Raw genomic sequence first — 18,872 nt, 5'->3', positions numbered from 1 at the left:
ACACCATTTGCTGTCTTTCGTGCAAGTGTCTGGCGGGGAGACTGGGGTTTCGAGCTCTTTTAGGACTCTAAAGAGTTCCTTGGAATTAGAGTCGGCTTGCATGATACGATTATTAAGCGATTCATTTTTAGCAGTGATGATGGCGTCTTTATAAGTGAGGGAAGCGAGAAGGAAGCCGTCTTTATGCTCATCAGAAGGGTGGCTTTTCCAACGGTTTTCCGCGCAGCGTTTGGATTTGCGGAGGATTCTTAGCTGTGGAGTGAACCATGAGTTGAGATGTGCTCGTGGTTTAGCCTTCCTGGTTTTAATTGGTGCTATGGTATCAATGGCCGTGAGCATCGTTTGGTTGTAGATGTCTGCTAGGGAGGTGGGATCAGAACAGGCTTTGGTCGCCGCATTAAGAGAGGGGAGTAGCAGTGGGAGGAGTTGTTCTCTTGTTATGTTTTTTTTATTACGGGTGGGGAGGGCTGGGGCTATGGGTGTTAGGGCTCGCGGGGTAGCTTCAATGTTAAATGTTATGATGTGATGGTCAGACCATAAGCAAGGGGAGTTATTGAGGACCTGGATGTTGCAGTTGGAACCGGATAACCAATCGATGGTCCTGCCTTTGATGTGGGTCGGTTCTTGTATGTACAAGGTGAGGCCAAGGTCGGTAAGAGCATATTCCAGATCAGTTGCTACAGGATCCTTAGGGTCACCGCGACCAAGATTGAAGTCACCTAAGATGATTGTTTGGGAGTTGTTTTTTGTTTTGTCAAGAAGAAGAGTGGAAATTTCACTGACAAAGGTGGGTGTCGGCCCTGGAGGCCTGTAGATAAGGTGAAGGGTGGCCGTTTGGTTAGGTGTTAGTAGTAATTTGATTGTCAGCAGTTCAGCTGATTCAAGTTTGGATTCGGATACCACTCTTAGGTCAAGGGAGTTTTTGTGGATGAATGCCACGCCGCCACCTCTAGTATGGGTAGAGGAGCGGTCACAGCGAGTGATGCCATAGTCAGCGGTAAGGCCAAGGATAGAGAAGGGCCAGAGGCGGCATGTAGCCAGGTTTCGGATATGGCAATGAAGTCAAGGTCGGCAGTGGTGATAAGGTCGGCTATGTCAAGAGCGTGTGCTGTGAGAGATCTAGCATTGATGAGGGCACCCTTGAACACAGGCAATTTAACCCCTGTGGTCTTAGTTTTGCAAGTGGCAGTGGGCGAAGGTGGGCTGGGTGGAGTGCGTGGGGCTTGCTTGGTAGTGTTGGTGCGGGAAGGACGAATGCGGAATCTCGTGCCTAGTCTCGTGTTCCTGAGAGTGAGAGGGCAGGGTTGGTTGGGGGTAGGTTTTGTGGCAAAGTGTTTGAGCCAGAGGGCTGGGTCATTGAGGTATTGGTTAATCTGGTTGCAGGGGTGGTGAGCGTCAACGGTAGTTACTGAAGGACTCGTTGAGGGTGTCAAGGTCATGGTGGGTGACGCTAGGTCAAGTGGGTAAGGCCAGGCCAGGTTATTAGCCTCAATGGTAGGAGTGGTTGACTTGGGTGGTTGAGTGAATAGGGACAGATGTGTGGTAAGGAGGTAGTGCAATAGAAGGCGCACGCTGATGTGCATGATGGTGGTGCTGGCTGCCAGAGTGGGTTCCCTATGAGCTAGTTGGCAGGGACAGGAAATGGTCTGTAGGCGACCAAGAGGCACAACACAATTGAAGTGGTCTGTAAACGACCTTAAGGCACAACACAATTGAAATAGACATCTCTGCTGTGATGCTCCACAGCGCCTTCTCCGCCCTCTTCTGCCATCGTCGCTGTGGATAGGGAAACATAGAACACAAACATCAGGCTTTTGGACATATGTGTGTATGTGTGTTTGTCACAATGCAAATGTACCTCAGTGGCACTGTCAAAGGTCACGCCCATCATCCCCCTCCACTACACACAGGGAAGTGCCATTCACACACATTCACAAACATGTCTGTCATTCACAACACACATTCACATCATTGTGTATTCAGCTCACCCACATCATGGGACATACACATCTCATTTGCACACATCACTTGACAGTCCTGAGGCAGCCATGGAGATATCACGTCACAGTGCACTCGAGGGCAAATTGGCAGTGTTAGGCAATCAGAAATCAAGAACTCAAGTAACATACATCCCAGAGTGTTGGGCAGTTACACACTCAATACTCAGACACAATCACATTTACAACATGCATGTCCATGATGGTGATATAAGCACCCATGTGTCACAGCTCTCTCATGCCCCAGTTCAGACACAGGTATGCAAACATGTGAGCATCATTACATGCCGGTGCGCATCACACATTGCAACACAGACACCATTGATGTGGGACACGCTTGAATGAGTGAACATGCAGCACTGTCAGGGACATGCACACAGACATCTGTACAAGAGGCATGCCATACATAAGGCCAAGGTGCACACTCCAGCCACATGTCAACATGCACATGCACTATGGTGGACAAGAACATATGAACACTTACCAGTCGACTCCAGACAGAGCTCCAAGACCTGGGGGTGCAGCGCTGGGTAGAAGCGCTCCAGACCCTCATCTCGTTGGTGGTCAACCGGCCCCAGTGCCTCGCTCGATCATCAACAGCCTTGAGTAGGCGCTGGGCCTAATTGTGGGCCCTGAAGTCTTCCCAGTGCTTGTGGACATGTTGGTAGTCGCGGGGTGCCACCGCCTCCGCATTGTTGGCACCCATAATGTCCTCCCAGATCTTCTTCCGTCTTTCATTGCCGACTTGCGATGGGCCGTGGAAGAGGGCATCATGATGCCCCACGACTTGCTCCACCAGGATGCCAACTTCCCTGGAAGAGAAGCTGACAGCCCTCTGCCTCTCTGCCGGGGGGTTGCCACTTGCCTCAGATGGTGTTGGGTCGGACATGGCAACCCCTGATGCAGGTGTGGGTGGGAAAGGTGGTTCTGGGGCTCGGCTGTGGAGCGATGGTATGGCAGTCGGGAGTCTTCAGGATCAGCGGAGGTGGTCACAACAACAGGATCACTGTCAATGGCTTCAGAGCAGGCACCAAAATGCCGGGCATGTGGGCAGCAGGCACACAGAGTGGGCTGGCAGCAGCATATGGCTCTAGGAGGCAGCTCTGGGCAGTTGGAGGCAGGTAAATGGCCTTGTAGGCAGGAGAGTGGGAATTCCGTGTGGCCAGCCGGAAACAGAGTGGCTCTGCATTTGCAGAAACAGTGCGTTAGCGTTTAATCAGAGGAAAGGCCCTAACCAGGTAAGTTATGTGACGCTCGCTGGACGTTGGCAGTTGCCGTTCAGTATCGGGTTAAAGGTCTGCGTAGGACAACAGTGCCCAGGACAATTGTTGGCGGCACCTCCTATTACGCTAGTCCATCAGTGCCATGACTGGGAGGGCAATAAGTGGGAAGGGAGGCAAAGTTGGGTGACCTGCTAGAGGTGGCCAAGGTAGGCGACGTGGCCAAGGTGGGCGACTTGGCCAGGGTGGCCAAGTTGGCCAAGGTGGGAGACATGGCTAGAGTGGCCAAGGTGGCCAAGGTGGGCAACTTGGCCAGGGTGGTCACGCCGGCCAAGGTGGGCGACATGGCCAGGGTGGTCAAGCTGGCCAATGTGGTCCACGTTGGCCAGGTGTCCAGGCCCATGCAGGGATAGCTATGCCCCCGACCCAACCGGAGCAGCGATATGCAGCTGCTGCTGACATCCCCAGCACCCGTGGTCCCGGACAAGCAGTGCCATCTGCTGTCCAGAGCAGCCAGGGTGTGGAAGCCTTAAGGGGCAGCTGTGGTTACCACCTCCCAGGCTCAGGGTCAGCCAGCTCGGACTATAGTGGTCCCAGTCCAGGCACAGGGTGACTCAATGGCCGGATTCCATGTCCGGAAGGCCAAGACACATGCAGTGCAGGGTCCTGGCGACAGCACCCAATTACCGATACCTGCAAGCCGATCTTCTGTGGTAACATCAGTGGCTGATTATATAGGCCAGTCCACCTTTACTCCAGACCCTACTGACCAGAGCGGTACAAGCCACTCAGGGTCTGCACCACCTCGCAAGAGGCGGAAGCGTGCTCCAGCAGTACAAGGTGGGAACCCAGACACGGCACAGCAATCCCACATGTCAAGGAAGAGGAGTTTCTGTGATGAGGAACTGGACATGCTCATGGACTACGTGTTTCAACACGGCCGTGACATGCTGGTGCAGGCAGGGAGCACACATACTCCTGCTTAGCGTATGGGCCACTGGCAGTGCCTCGTTGACCGTATTAGCACCTTGGGCCATGAGAGGCACACAGCTGGTGATGTCGTGAAGCGCTGGAATGACCTTCAATGCCGAGCAAAAGACAAGCTGGCTGCCAAGTTCGCCTCTACTCTGGTGACTGGCGGTGGGTCAGCACCAGAGGACGATGAACTCACTGGACATGAGGAGATCGCTACTGATTTCATTGCAATGGAGCAGATCCAAGGCGTGGGAGACCTGCCAATGTATGAGGCAATGTCCGGTGAGTGATGACGCATGTGTGTCCAAGCCATGTGTATGTTGCTTGGGTGAAGTGTTATGATTGTCTAGCAGTTCAGGCTACAGTGACGTGACTGCCATGTGTGACCCATGTGATGTTCCACTGATACGTGCTTGTTGTCATGCAGACTGCATACAAACCATGTGCTGCACACAGAGCCAATCCTCAGCACCACACCTGCTCCCTCCTTCCATGACACTCTCTGTCCAGCCTCTCTTGGCCCTATTCTTGCTCCAACCTGCGGTCGCGGACAGCCTGTGATGATCTTCCACTCAATACTCGCTTTCTATCGTCGCATGATTGACGTCTCTGTGAGGTCACCCTGCAAGCTGCTCCTCCTCAGAGGCATTTTTCCTTTGCTCTCCATCCCCCAGCAGCTCACCATCGCCAGAGGACTAGTAATTCCTATGGTGGACTACTGCAAGAGGCCTTACCAGGATTTCTGTGATTCTACACTCTTCCCTCTGCAACTCTGCCAGACCTGGACTGTGTGGAAAGTCCTTTAGGCTTGGTGCAAGGTATCTTCCTAGGACTGTGATGATGACACAGGCTCACAGAGGCTATGAGTGTTCATTCCTGAACCCTGTGCATTCTCAGCAAGTCCCTATGGGTCCTGGGCCAGCAATTCCTTCAACTTCATCTCCAGTATTAACTTCCTTCTCATGGTCTTTGATCATCCCTTTCATGCTCCCTCGGGGTCAGTTGCTCCTCATGGAAATTAGTTTGTGTTTCTCATCTGTGTTGAGCTGGCGCCTCCCTCTGGTACATCCTCTCTGCCTCTATATAACTGGAGGTGTAGCTTCTCCGGGTCTGGAGGCATTTCTGATGGTTCCTCATGTGTTGTGCTTTCTGTCCTCATCTCCCCGGCTGTAGTCCCATATGACTGAGAGAATGCACTTGCCACCTGCCCACACTGTCTGCTACAACACGGTCTGACATGCATTGTACATGGCTCATGGACAGTAGTATTAAACTTCCATCTGAGGCTGGTTGACAGTTCTGGCATGGCTATGCTACGTGCCATCTGTGTATTGGCATCAGTCATCTTTGTGGAAGGACTATGCCAGTGACATGCTTGTGTGTGATGCAGGTGCTATGCACCATGCAGTACATGTGTTTCTTTTTGCCCTTTGACATGCATCCATGTCTGCTTTCAGGCTCCCTTTCCATTTCTTTGACACTGCGTGTGTGCCTGAGTTTGTGTCATGTGTGACATGGCAGGTTTATGTGTTGGCTGACAACATTGCAATGCCTATGTGTGTGGCCTATGTTATTAACATGTGTATTCATGTCTCTTTTTTGCATTTGTGCAGGTGATGAGGCACTGCATGCAGTGGAGGAGGAGGAGATGGTGGAGGAGGAAATGTATTCTGAGCCCCAACCAGGCCCCAGTGGAGGACGTGGTGTGGTAGCCCATGAGAATCCATTGGTGCTACAGACCATCCTGGCCATGGGTATCTCTGAGTACACCTCTGAGGACGCCTATGCCTCTGGTGTTGAATCGGACATGGAACCAGTTGAGTGATTCTACTGTGGATGCTGTTCTGTCCCGAAAACCTGCAGGGGGGTCGACCCCTCACGGGGCCACTCAGTGTTGGTATGTCCGTCTGTGGTGGTTACTGCTGAAGGGTCACGCTCCACAGTATGAGCATGTAGAGTTGTAGAGTTGTGTACCAACTTCCTTCCTCTCTTCTACCACATGGGTGTTATGCGGGTAAAGTGTGGGTTCCTGCATATCAAGACAGTGGCATAGGACGGAGGTGTGCGTGTCCCCTCTCAACCTCTTTTTCATGTTACATCTTCATGTATTACCTTGACTGTCTCCATTATTGATGCCCTTCCTGCTGTATGCATTACCCTGTCCCCTTTAGCTAGAAGAGACACACTCAAAATAGAAGGGGTCCATATAGTAGTGTTGTCACTTTGAGGCACTTTTGCTATTGTGATTGGCCACTGTCTGACATTGTCATGGTTGGGTCCTGTGTTTATGATATGTTATGCTGGAAGATGGCTGCTTCTGTGTACGATTTCATTCTGATGTGTCAGAGTGAGTTATTTCTGACGTAGTTCCATTTGTCGAAGTGCACTTTGTGACAGTAGCGTTATGTGTTGCCCATTTATTTGTCACTTTTGACATTGCATGCCATGGCATGGTGCAGCAACCGGGTGACATGAAGTTTGGGAGGGTTTAGGTGACATACCAGGATTTAGATGTGCTGTTTTCCATGGGGTTAGTGGCATACTGCATCTTCAATGTGTGCCTTTTGTTCACACGGGATTGGGTTAGTTTTAGTAGCTAGGGATGCACAAAATGTAGCACTTCCAAGGACAGTCTCAGGGTGGTAAGGTTAGGACAGTTGATTGTTCCTTTGTCATCATCGATTGTCACCTGGAATGGAATGTGCCAGGCCTGTGTGCACTCCGCAGGGGTGGGATTTTATGTGAAAAATTGCACCACAAGCAGGGTATGGCCTGCCTCGCCGTGTGCCCTTTCCCCTCCCATGCGCAGTGGCCATGCATGTGGTTGGGGATGTGGGAGCACCATGATGTTCACCGGTATGCCACGCTGTGTTGCAACGTTGTGCAGGACACATGCTGCCACTACTGGTGGTGCATATAGTAGCTGTCCACCAGAGTGACAAGGGAGCGTGACTGTCGCACTCCGAATGTGCGCTCCACTATTGCCCTAGTTGCAATATGGGATGCATTGTATCTTACCTGGGGTGGTGTGGTGAGTCCGTTTTGGCATCCTCATGAAGCTGCTCAGAGGGTAGGCACTGTCCCCTGGGGAGGTGAGATAGGTTGTCATTAGTTGGCTTTTACTATTTGTCTGTGTCTAACATGCATGCATGTGCACAGGCATTTATATTCACCAATGAGCCATGTGTTACCATGCCTCCCAGTTTCCTTGTCCCGGTGTAGGGGTGACATTCTGAATATGAAACTATCATGGGTGGACATATACAGAGGTAATGATTCCCTTGGCATCACATACAACCTGCACGTTGATGGAATGCCAGTGCTTGTGATTCTGATAGATGTGCTCTGTGGTCCTAGGTGGACGTAGGGCCACATGGGTGCAATCACTGGCACCAAGCACTTTGGGGAAGTGTGCCACCCCATAAAAGTCCAGGACCACAGCCTGCCTTTCTGCGGGTGTTCTGAGCATGTATATTGCCTGCGGACTGAGGGGCGTGCAGTCATGATTGCCAACACCTGGTGTAGGCAGCGTGACTGCGTTGCCTGTCAAACACCCCCAACTATGGCAGATGTCTGCTGAAATGACCCAGTGGCCAGAAAATGCAGTACATTGAGCACCTTTTCCAAGGGACTCAGTGTAAAGACTGGAGGGGAGTGTCTGTACTTCTGCTCTCTATATGGTAGAGGAGAGGCACAGAGGACCCCAGTCAAGATTCTCTATTATTGGTAAATGTGGGCGAACAATCAAGGCCTAGCTTCTCAGGAGGTGATGCAGGCTGGATCTTAAGTACACTGTAGTCTTCAAGCCCCCACAAAGGAATGTTCACATACTGTATTAGTTAAAACACAGTCTTTACATAATTAAGTTCAAGGTTATGTACACAATCACAATAACTCACTTTGTGCTCAGTAAATCTACAATGGCAAATATATACAGTTCTAAGTGGTACCACAATTATTATTAGATTTCATTAAAGTTCATTAGCTGTACTCTGGTGAAATATCACACAAATAAATTAATAGAGGTAACTGACAATAGATATAGGAGGAAAGCAGTTGGTTAGAACAATAGGCAGAATACTGGCCCTGCTACCTAGACACAGCTCTGTGGGGAGATCCCCCCCACCTGGGCAACCTGTAAAATAAAGATATATCACAAGCCCAGTCCATATATAGTTCTATAAGGCTTATTTCCTTCTAAAATAGTTCTACAACCACAATGTACCTGGAATAGCAGAGTTTGTCATCAGGTCGTCGACGGATCCTTCTTGAGCAGCTCCCTTTAAGGCAGGAGCCACGGATCGTCGAGATTGCACGAGGAAAAAGGGGTGAACGATGACGGCGAGGCGGCAGCTTCGTTCCTAGTGGTGCTCGGCGACAACGGAGCGTTGCCGTCCTGCAAGGAAGAGGCATGCGGGGCACCTCGATGACGATAGATAAGGATCGCAAAGAGATTGTGAAGAACTGTGGCCCAGCAAGGGCGTCGAGTCATCCGACATCTCTACGGTCATCAGGTGGCAGAAAACCCACCGGTGGATGCTCCTCGGCATGTCGGCGGCCTTGACTTTCTCCGGTGGGACTAAGCGGTCGACGGTGCAGGCGAGAGTGTCCTTGGATCAAATGTTACTTAGGCAAAGGGAGCACGGCAGCTCCGGTCGGTGACGGCGGTCGTCGACGGTGGTGGACAACAGTCTGGCCGCTTCTCTTTGGGATTCCACGGCAGTCCCCATTGCCGGTCGGCAGCCTGTCGTAGGTCTGTCTACCAGGGAGCTTTGGCAAAGATCAGCTGGTGCACAATGGTCCCTCGTAGCTCAGGAAGAGGGCACCTTACCAGGTCCTCTATGGGTCAGTCCTTAGAGACACAGCAACTTTCAGATCGACGAAGAAGGGCAACAGCAATTCTTCTCTTCCGGCAGGGCTTCAAGGTTAAGCTTTAGTTTCACTCCAGTTACTCTTCATAGTTTGGACTTCAGCTTCTGAACACAAATTCTAGCAGTGAGAGGCCCCCAGATATACTTGTGGATATCCAATTCATTCTGCTGGGTCACACTCAGGCAACCAATCGGTCAAAAGGGCATTCAGCAGTCAGTCAGCCAATCAGTCATAAAGTGACTTCAGGCCATACTCCTCCCTCTCAGACACTCACAACAAGGAATGTGTATTTGGACAAGTACCCCGCCATTCAACACTACACACTGCATTCATACCAGTTTCGGGCAGGGCTGTCTCAGTCATTGTGTCAAACACCAGAAACCAGACATCCACGACAAGTAGTGCATATTGGTCACAGACTCCATTCACCCTGGTCCCACCCACAGGTGTACCCACAACATACAGTCACTGGGAAGGCTCCAGACAGTCTGGCCTGGACTTCACAACAACACCATATATGGAACTTCCACCCAACAGTCAGTCAGGGGGAAGGGACAGAGTCAGGGCTTCCCTGGACATTGGGAATAGAAGGTAACAGGTAATAGAAAGCAAGAGGCCACAGGTGCCATCTTGTCTCCTATCAGGAATCAACTGATTCCAAAGGCAGGGCCTGGGTATCCCCAAAATGTAGGATACTCAGACCACCTGTCAAATTCAGCATGGAGCTGCCATCAGCCCATACCCTGCTCTGTGGGCCACACACAGGTGCCCAAAAACATACATTAGGGGCACAGGGTTGCACCCCCACCCATGGGTGCAATAAGTGTATCCTATGGGTATGTACACCAAAGCCAAACACAGGAAGAGCTGCACTGCCAGGAGTCCCACATGGACTCCTGGACAGAAAACAATACAGAACACAAATGAAAAAGTACTACAGGACAAGGACAGGTAGGCCCTGTCCCACCAATGTATTTCCAGCATCACAGTTGCCCTGCCCCCAGACTGAGGTTAGGGTGCCTAATCTCCGACCTTCTTCTGGAAAGGCCATCTGCATTATCATGACTCTTCCCTGGTCTATGCTCTATGGTGAAGTCTAGCCCTTGCAGGCTAATGGACCAGCTGAGCAGTTTCGGGTTCTCACCCTTCATCTGCATAAACCACTTGAGGGACTTATGATCTGTTTGGACCTTGAAGATAAACCCCGTAAGGTAGGGCCTAAAACGCCTAAGGCTCCAAACTATTCTGAAACATTCCTTTTCAACAGTAGCCCACCTAAGTTCTCTACCCTTGAGTTGTCTACTGATGAATATGATCAGATGTTCCCTCCCTTTGTCATCTAACTGGGAAAAGACAGCTCCAATTCCGGTGTCGCAGGCATCCATCTGGACGATAAAGGGTTTTCTGGAGACAGGCCCAGGCAACACAGATGCCCTACACAGACTTTCTTTCAAGGCATGAAAGGCCCGCTGACAGTCTTCAGTCCAATTAACCTTCCTAGGCTGTTTGGGTGACGTCAGAGCTGTCAGTGGTGCAGCTATGGTTCCATAGTCCGCCATGAAATTGCGATAATACCCAGTGAGGCCCAAAAAGGCTCTCACCTGGGTTTGAGTAGTGGGAGTCTCCCAGTCATGTACATCCTGCACTTTACTGGGGAGAGGTTGGATTTGACCCCCTCCAACCTCATGACCAAGATATGTGACTTTCCCCTGAGCTATCTGGCACTTGGTGGCCTTGATAGTGAGGTTAGCCCTTTTCAAGGCCTGCAACACCTTATCCAGATGTATCAAATGCTCTTCCTAGGTGGAACTGTAGATGGCAATGTCGTCTAAGTAAGCCACACAAAAGGCCTCCAGCCCACTGAGCGTATAATTGACCAATCTCTGGAAGCTGGCAGGGGCATTCTTCAACCCATAAGGCATGACCCCAACTGGTAGAGTCCCTCTGGTGGTGATAATTCTATCTTTTCCTTGGCATGGTCCATCAGAGCTATTTGCCAATAGCCTGAGGTAAGGTCAAAGGTGCTCTCAAATTTGGCAGCACCTATGGTGTCCACAAGCTCATCAGCTCTGGGCAATGAGTGTGCGTCAGTTTTGGTGATGGCATTGACTCCTCTGTAGTCCACACAGAACCTCCAATCCTTGGTACCTGCCTGGGAACTTGCCTTGGGGACAAGGAACACGGGACTGGACCAGGGACTGGTTGAGGGTTCAATAACACCCAGATCCAACATCTTGGCAACCTCAGGCTCGATGTGATTCTTAACTGTATCTGACATGCGGTAGCACCTGCTTTTGACAGGCACACTGTCACCAGTGTGAATTTCGTGCCTACACCACGGTGTAAGGCCTGGAGTCAGTGAAAACAGAGGAGCATACTGCCGGAGCAAAGCCCTGCAGGGCCTCTGCTGCTCTGTCGTCAGATCCGGAGAGATATATACTTCCTCCACGGAGCCATCCTGAGGGTCGCTATGCAGCAAATCAGGAAGGGGATCACTCTCATCCTCTTCTTGCTCTGAAGTTAGCAAGAGACGTGAGACTTCTGCTCGCCTGTGGAAAGGCTTGAGCCTGTTAACATGGAATACCTGAGGGGCTACCCCAGGGGCTCCCATGTCAACCAGATAATTGACTTTGCCCATCTTGGAGATGATACTGAAGGGTCCAGTCCACTTGTCTGCCAAAGCTCTAGGCTTGGTAAGCTCCATCACAAAGATTTCCTGTCCCGGAGTACAATCCACTTGTGAGGCTTTAAGGTCATGCCAGTACTTATTCAATTCCTGGCTGGCCTTGAGATTCGCTGTCGCCTGATCCATCATCTGTGTCATCCTCTGTCTGAGGCCTAACACATAGTCCCCCACTTGCTTGGTGGGAACTGGAGGGGTGACCTCCCAACCTTCTCTGATCCAGCAAGGGGCCCCCTCACGGGATGTCCAAAGAGTAACTCAAAGGGGCTGAAACCAACACCCTCTTGAGGTACCTCTCTGTAAGCGAACAGAAGGCATAGCAGGAGGAGATCCCATTTCCTCCTTAGGGGCTCTTCCAAAGTGCTTAGCATGTCCTTGAGAGTTTTATTAAATCTCTCACCAGGCCATTGGTCTTGGATGGTAAGAGGTGGAGAACTTGTACCCCACACTCTTTCCACATGGTTTTCATGTAACTAGACATGAAGTTGGATCCTCTGTCAGAGACAACCTCCTTAGGGAATCCAACATGGGTAAAAATGCCCAGGAGAACCCAGGCAACCACCTTGGCAGTAATAGTCTGAAGGGGTACCTCAGGGTACCTGGTGGCAGGATCAACCAAGACCAGTATGAACCGATGTCCACCTGAAGTGGGAGGGTTAAGGGGACCGACAATGTTGATGCAAACCCTCTCAAATTGTATGCCAACCACTGACAATGGCTGCAGTGGGGCAATGACACTGCCTCCAGTCTTGCCAGATAACTGACAAGTTGGGCAGGTCCTGTAGTGGGACTCCAATTATAATCCCATCCGGGGGCAGTAGAAATGGGCAGAGAGCCTCTGCTTAGTCTTCTTGGTACCAAGATGACCTAAGGGCACCTCATGCGCCAACTGCAGCAGGAAGGGCTGTAAACCTGGGGTATCACCAACCTCTTGAGGGCACCAGGTTCAGACTTAGTGGGCTCACTAACAAGGAGCTCACCCTCCCAATAGATCTGGAATGTCCTAGGAACTTCTCCTTGTGCCTGGAACAGGGCCTATTTCCTCAGACGCTTGAGAGAGTGACACTCTCTCTGTCCCTTACAGAAGTCCGCCCGGGGGGTCCCCCTTCAGCCAACAGGCATTGAAGGTCGGGTAGGTCCTCTGGGTTGAGAACCTCTCCCTCAGGAGGGTCTTCTGCCTCTTCTCCTTCAGTAGTCGAGTTTGGGTTTTCCACTGAACCCAGACTGTCTGGGGCATGGATCCCAATGGGTTCTGTAGAAACAGCAGGAAGAGAAGGAGCCCCCTTCACAGAGGTGGCATTCTTGTTCTTCCGTCTTCTTGCCTTATACCCTCGCCTTTGGCTCGGGTACCTGAATCATATCCAGAATCTGTGTCACCTGTGACCTAGTGACTGCAGCCGCAGTCATGGGGAGACCATCCGAGATCAACCCCAACTCTACTAGATCATTTCCTAACAGAATATTCACAGGGACATTGTCCTGAACCAGGACTGTAAGTTTTGCTGTCTTGTCTCCAATCATGAGTGTGACTAGGTCTACAGGTGATAATTTGGGAGGCCTAACAGCTAACCTGGTGGTTCTCAGAGGAGCTCCTACATAGTCCTCTGGCTTGAGCAGGGTCCTGTCCACCAGTGTCACACTTGCCCCAGTGTCTCTCAAACCAGTAGAAGGCTGGCCATTCAAGAGGAGACTTCTCAAAAACCTACAGGTGTTCTGTCAAGGGACACTAAGGAAATCTCTACTGGAGCACCAAATGTGATTCCTGTGGAGGAGGGGTGGACAGTGACCTCCACCTCAGACATGGGGTAAGGGTAGCTCAGGCTGACAAACTGTACTCCAAGTGCCTTACCTTTACACCTGGGGTCACCCTTCTTGTGATCCAGAGCCCCACAGTCCCAACAAGTGCCAGGAATGCGGGGTACATACTTGAACCACTGGGAGCCTGCTTTGCAGCAGGTGGACCACTACTCTAATTTCCACCCACAGATGACTTATCCTCTCTAGATTTGTGGATCTTAAGAGAGGAAGGTTTTGATTAACTCGACTGTGATAGCTTCTGGGACTCCTCAGCTTTCTGAGAGGTCCCCTTTTCTTTGTCCTTGTCCTTCCCACTGGAGTCCTTAGGGGACACCCGGTGGGAGACCCACTTGCCAGCGAACCTAGCCAGGTTAAAGGGATCCAAAATGTTCTGGTCAGCAACATACTGATGCAGCTCTGGTGAACAGGCTTCCAAAAAATGCTCAAAAAACAAGAGGTGGGACAATTCAACAAAGGTTTTCACTTTCTATCCATCAATCCACCCCATCATGTTCATGTGCGCAGCACTCACCCAGTCAACCCAAGACACATTCTCTCTTTTCTTAAATTCCCTGAACCTTTTAAGGAATTGGGTAGGTGTCTTGCCAAACTTGGCAATCAAAGCGGACTTCATGCACTCATACTGACCACTTTCTTCCACACTCAGTTTCAGAAACAGTTATATCCAGTCTGAGGCATGCTGCTTAACAAACACTTCTCAGCCCAATCTCTGTTGTCTACATCATGAATTGCACAAGCCATTTCAGATGCTTCAATCCATTGGAGGATATCTAACCCCTCCACAAACACACCAACCAAATCTTTCATAAACTTGGTAGCTGGGGACCTGACACTCTCAACCGGTTTAGCTGAAGTCTCCACTCTAGCTGAATTCTCTGACAATCAGTGTCCTTGTCTTTGAGTTCAAGATCCCTCTTCTTGAGTTCCACTTGCTGTGCCAGCTCCTCTTTCTTAAGCTCAGCTTCTATTTCCAACTTGCGGTATTCAAAGGCCAATTTCATCCTTAATAACTCAAGTTCCACAGAATCGCTGGGGTTTGGAACAGAGGCAGGAAGAATGGTGGCATTCCCAGAGACAGATTCAGCAACAACCCCAGGGGCAGAGTCCTCATTGGTTGCATCCCCCCCTTCAAGAGTTTCACCATCAATCTGGTAGTCCACCAGGGCAGCTATCAGCTCAGCCCTAGATTTATCCACAAAATCTAACTCCCTGGCTTCACACGCACTATGGAGAGCCTCTAAGCTCATCCTAGTAATTTTACCATTTGCAATAGAGTCAATTGCTTGTAGTGCAGTTATCTGCTACACAACTAAACTTCAATTTAACAAAGTGCAGATATTTTGTAAGTGCCATGGTTATACATTGATTCTTAAAACCATACGCATACCACCGCTGCCACCAGTGTAAAGACTGGAGGGGGTGTCTGTACTTCTGCTCTCTATATGGTAGAGGAGAGGACCCCAGCCAAGATTCTCTATTATTGGTAAACGTGGGTGAGCAATCAATTCCTAGCTTCTCAGGAGGTGATGCAGGCTGGTTTTTAAGTAAAGTGTAGTCCCCAAGCCCCCACAAAGGAATGTCCACACACTGTATTAGTTAAAACTCAGTCTTTATATAATTAAGTTCAAGGTTATGTACACAATCACAATAACTCAATTTCTGCTCAGTAAATCTACCATGGCAAATATATCCAGTTCTAAGTGGTCCCACAATTATTATTAAATTTCATGAAAGTGCATCAACTGTACTCTGGTTAAATGTCACACAAATCAACTAATAGAGGTAACCAACAATAGATATAGGAGGAAAGCAGTTGGTTAGAACAATTGGCAGAATACTGGCCCTGCTACCTAGACACAGCTCTTTGTGGAGATCCCCCCACCTGGGCAACCTGTAAAATAAAGATATATCACAAGCCCAGTCCATATATGGTTGTGTAAGGATTATTTCCTTCTAAAATAGTTCTACAACCCCAATGTACCTGGAATAGCAGAGTTTGTCATTGGGTCATCGACAGATCCTTCTTGAGCGGCTCCCTTTAAGGCAGGAGCCACAGATAATCGAGATCACCCAAGGAAAAAGGGGTAAACGACGAAGGCGAGGCGGCAGCTTCATTCCTAGGGGTGCTCGAAGACAATGGAGCGTTGGCGTCCTGCAAGGAAGAGGCGTGCGGGGTACCTCGATGACGATAGTTCAGTACCGCAAAGAGATTGTGAAGAACTGTGGCACAACAGTCCGGGCGCTTCTCTTTGGGATTCAGCGGCAGTCCCCGTCTCCGATCTGCAGCCTGTCGTAGGTCCGTCTACCAAAATCTAGCTGGTGCATGATGGTCCCTCGTAGCTCGGGAAGAGGACGCCTTACCAGTTCCTCTCTGGGTTAGTCCTTGGAGACACAGCAGCTTTCAGATCGACGAAGAAGGGCAACAGCAATTCTTCTCTTCCAGTAGGGATTCAAGGTTAAGCTTCAGTTTCACTCCATTTACTCTTCTTAATTTGGACTTCAGCTTCTCAACAGAAATTCTAGCAGTGATAGGCCCCCAGATATACTAGATGATCTACCATTCATTCTGCTGGGTCACACTCAGGCAACCAGTCGGTCAGAAGGGCATTCAGCAGTCAGTCAGCCAATCAGGCATACAGTGCATTCACGCCATACTCCTCCCTCTCCCCTACTCACAAGGAATGTGTATTGGTGCAAGTACCCAGCCATTCAACACTACACACTGCATTCATTGTTGCGCTCTGAAACACTTTCATATGAGCGCGATAGAAATAAAATATCAATATCAATATCAATTCATACCAATTTCGGGCAGGGCTGTCTCACTCATTGTGTGAAACACCAGATACTAGACATCCACAACAAGAAGTGCATATTGGTCACACACTCCATTCACCAAGGTCCCACCCACAGGCGTACCCACAACATACAGTCACCGGGAAGGCTCCAGCCAGTCTGGCCTGGACTTCACAACAACACCATATATGGAACTTCCACCCAACAGTCAGTCAGGGGGAAGGGACAGAGTCAAGTCTTCCCAGGACATTTGGAAAACAAGGTAACAGGCAGGCAACAGGCAATAGAAAGCAAGAGGCCACAGGGCCCATCTTGTCTCCTATCGGGAATTCACTGATTCCAATGGCAGGGCCTTGGTGTCCACAAAATGGAGGATACTCAGTGCACCTGTCAAATTCAGCATGAAGCTGCCACCAGCCCATACCCTGTTCTTTGGGCCACACACAGGTGCCCAAAAACATACTTTAGGGGCACAGGGTTGCACCCCTGCCCATGGGTGGCATAAGGGTATCCCATGGGTCTGTACACCAAACCAAAAACAGGAAGAGCTGCACTGCCAGGAGTCCCACATGGACTCCTGGGCAGAAAACAATACAGAAATCAAATTAAAAAGGACTACAGGACAAGGACAGGGGGGTCCTGTCCCTCCAATGCATTTCCAGCATCACACTCAGTGCTTGGGAGCACAGGGTGGGTGATGTGAGGTCATCCTCCCACTCAGTGACCAAGTCTAGGATGATATGAGGTGGAAACCTATACCTGCCATAGACCTGGTCATCAGGCATCCCAAAAAGGCTGGTCCTGGGTAAAAGAATGCAGTGCCTGGCTATCCTCCTCCTCATGCGGTGTCCCACGATCACGGTGTCCCTCCTCCTGTGGCTATGATGAATGTACCATTCCTCAAAGAAGTTTGTGTTTGCACGTGCTTTTTATGCATTGTTTTAGGTGCGCGGTGACCCTTACGCCTGCTTTCGCTTGGCGGACGTGTTTCTGAAATAGCGTGTCTTTTCCTGCGTGCAGGAATGCCCTGTTCAATTCCATGAATATGTGTTGTCAGCAGGCGTGTGGGTGTTGCAAGTATTTTACTGTGGTACTTCCCACGTAATGCCCACATTTACGCTTGTTGTTCCCCATTCCAAGTGTTCCGCCCCCTTTTTAGGTGTGTGCGCTGAATGGTGTGTGCCTATCTGGGCGTCTCACGCAAGGCGTTTGTGGTGTCACAGTGACGTGTTGGACCCGCGTGGATTCAACTCAGGTCTCAGGTAAACCACACGCAATGTGTTCCATAAATCGAAAAACGAGCGTTTGCGTGCGTTTTGCACGCATACGCCCCATTTTCGGCACACATTTATTCCATGAATCGGCCCATTAATATTGAGAACCTCCATCATTTTAACCAGCACTTATACTCTTTTTTGGCATACCTTATTTTGGAATTTAGAATCATTTGAGGGTGCCTTTCCATTTTTATTTTTTTGTATATTTTTTAGCAATTCCCACTTGGCATCTCTTATTTCTATATTAGAGCAATTAGGGTGTTTCCCCTCAGACATTGTCCCTGGGTGATACTTGACCTTCCCTGCATCATGTACCAACTTTTTCAACCAGGAACCTATAGCATGCACACTTTTATTTTTCAAACATCCATGTTCTTCATCCATTGTTGTAGTGCTCTTGAGGTCTTTGGTTATGTTTCTGGGCGACCAGGTAATCCTATTTCCCGCTTGATTCAAATGAATATCCTTCACTCCGGTCAATTTCTCAGGCTGTACCTGCAGGTTCATGGTAAGTATCAGCATATGGTCATCACTGTAAACAGTTTTCTGGGACTTAACTTTCTCTGAGCAGGACTTAGTTCCAAAAAAGCAGTCTAATGTAGTGGCTTTGTTCCCCATGGCCCATCTGCATTGACCCAGACAGTCTCCTACAGCTAGTCCCTTATACATCAAAAGGTTCCATTCTTTTAACATCGTGAGCCAGATTTTCCCTTTCTGGTTCCCTTTGGGTTTGAGCATCCTTCTATTTTAATTCACACCTTTGTATTGTGGACATCTATCATAATTTCTACATCCAGCATTTAAATCCCCTCCCAGCAATATGAATTCATGTCCTTCCACTACTACCCAAGTTGCACAGATTTTATAGATGTCTGCTTGTATCTCATCCACTGACTCTATGTCAGGAGGTACATAGATATTTATCAGCAGTGTCGCTATGTTAGCATTATCCCCATTAATTTCCACCTTAATGGCCAAAATGTTTTTAGTACTCAGAATTATATTTACATTTGTCACTGGGACCGTCCGCTTTATTCCTATGATTAGGCATCCATAGGGCCGCCCTCATTCTATTGTTTCCGCAAAATTGTGGGTGTAGTGTGAATCCATCCATGTCGATCTTGGCAGTTAGACAAGTTTCCTGCAAAAACACAGCATAAATCTCCTCCAGCAAAGGCTGTGACCCACTATTCCCCAGCAAGTATGAATGTCCCCTATTGTTTCAGCTTACAAT

The sequence above is a fragment of the Ambystoma mexicanum genome, chromosome 4q (genome assembly GCF_040938575.1).
Source record: "Ambystoma mexicanum isolate Mex_15411 chromosome 4q, UKY_AmexF1_1, whole genome shotgun sequence".
Taxonomy (NCBI): domain Eukaryota; kingdom Metazoa; phylum Chordata; class Amphibia; order Caudata; family Ambystomatidae; genus Ambystoma; species Ambystoma mexicanum.
This window is presented reverse-complemented; position numbering follows the sequence as displayed.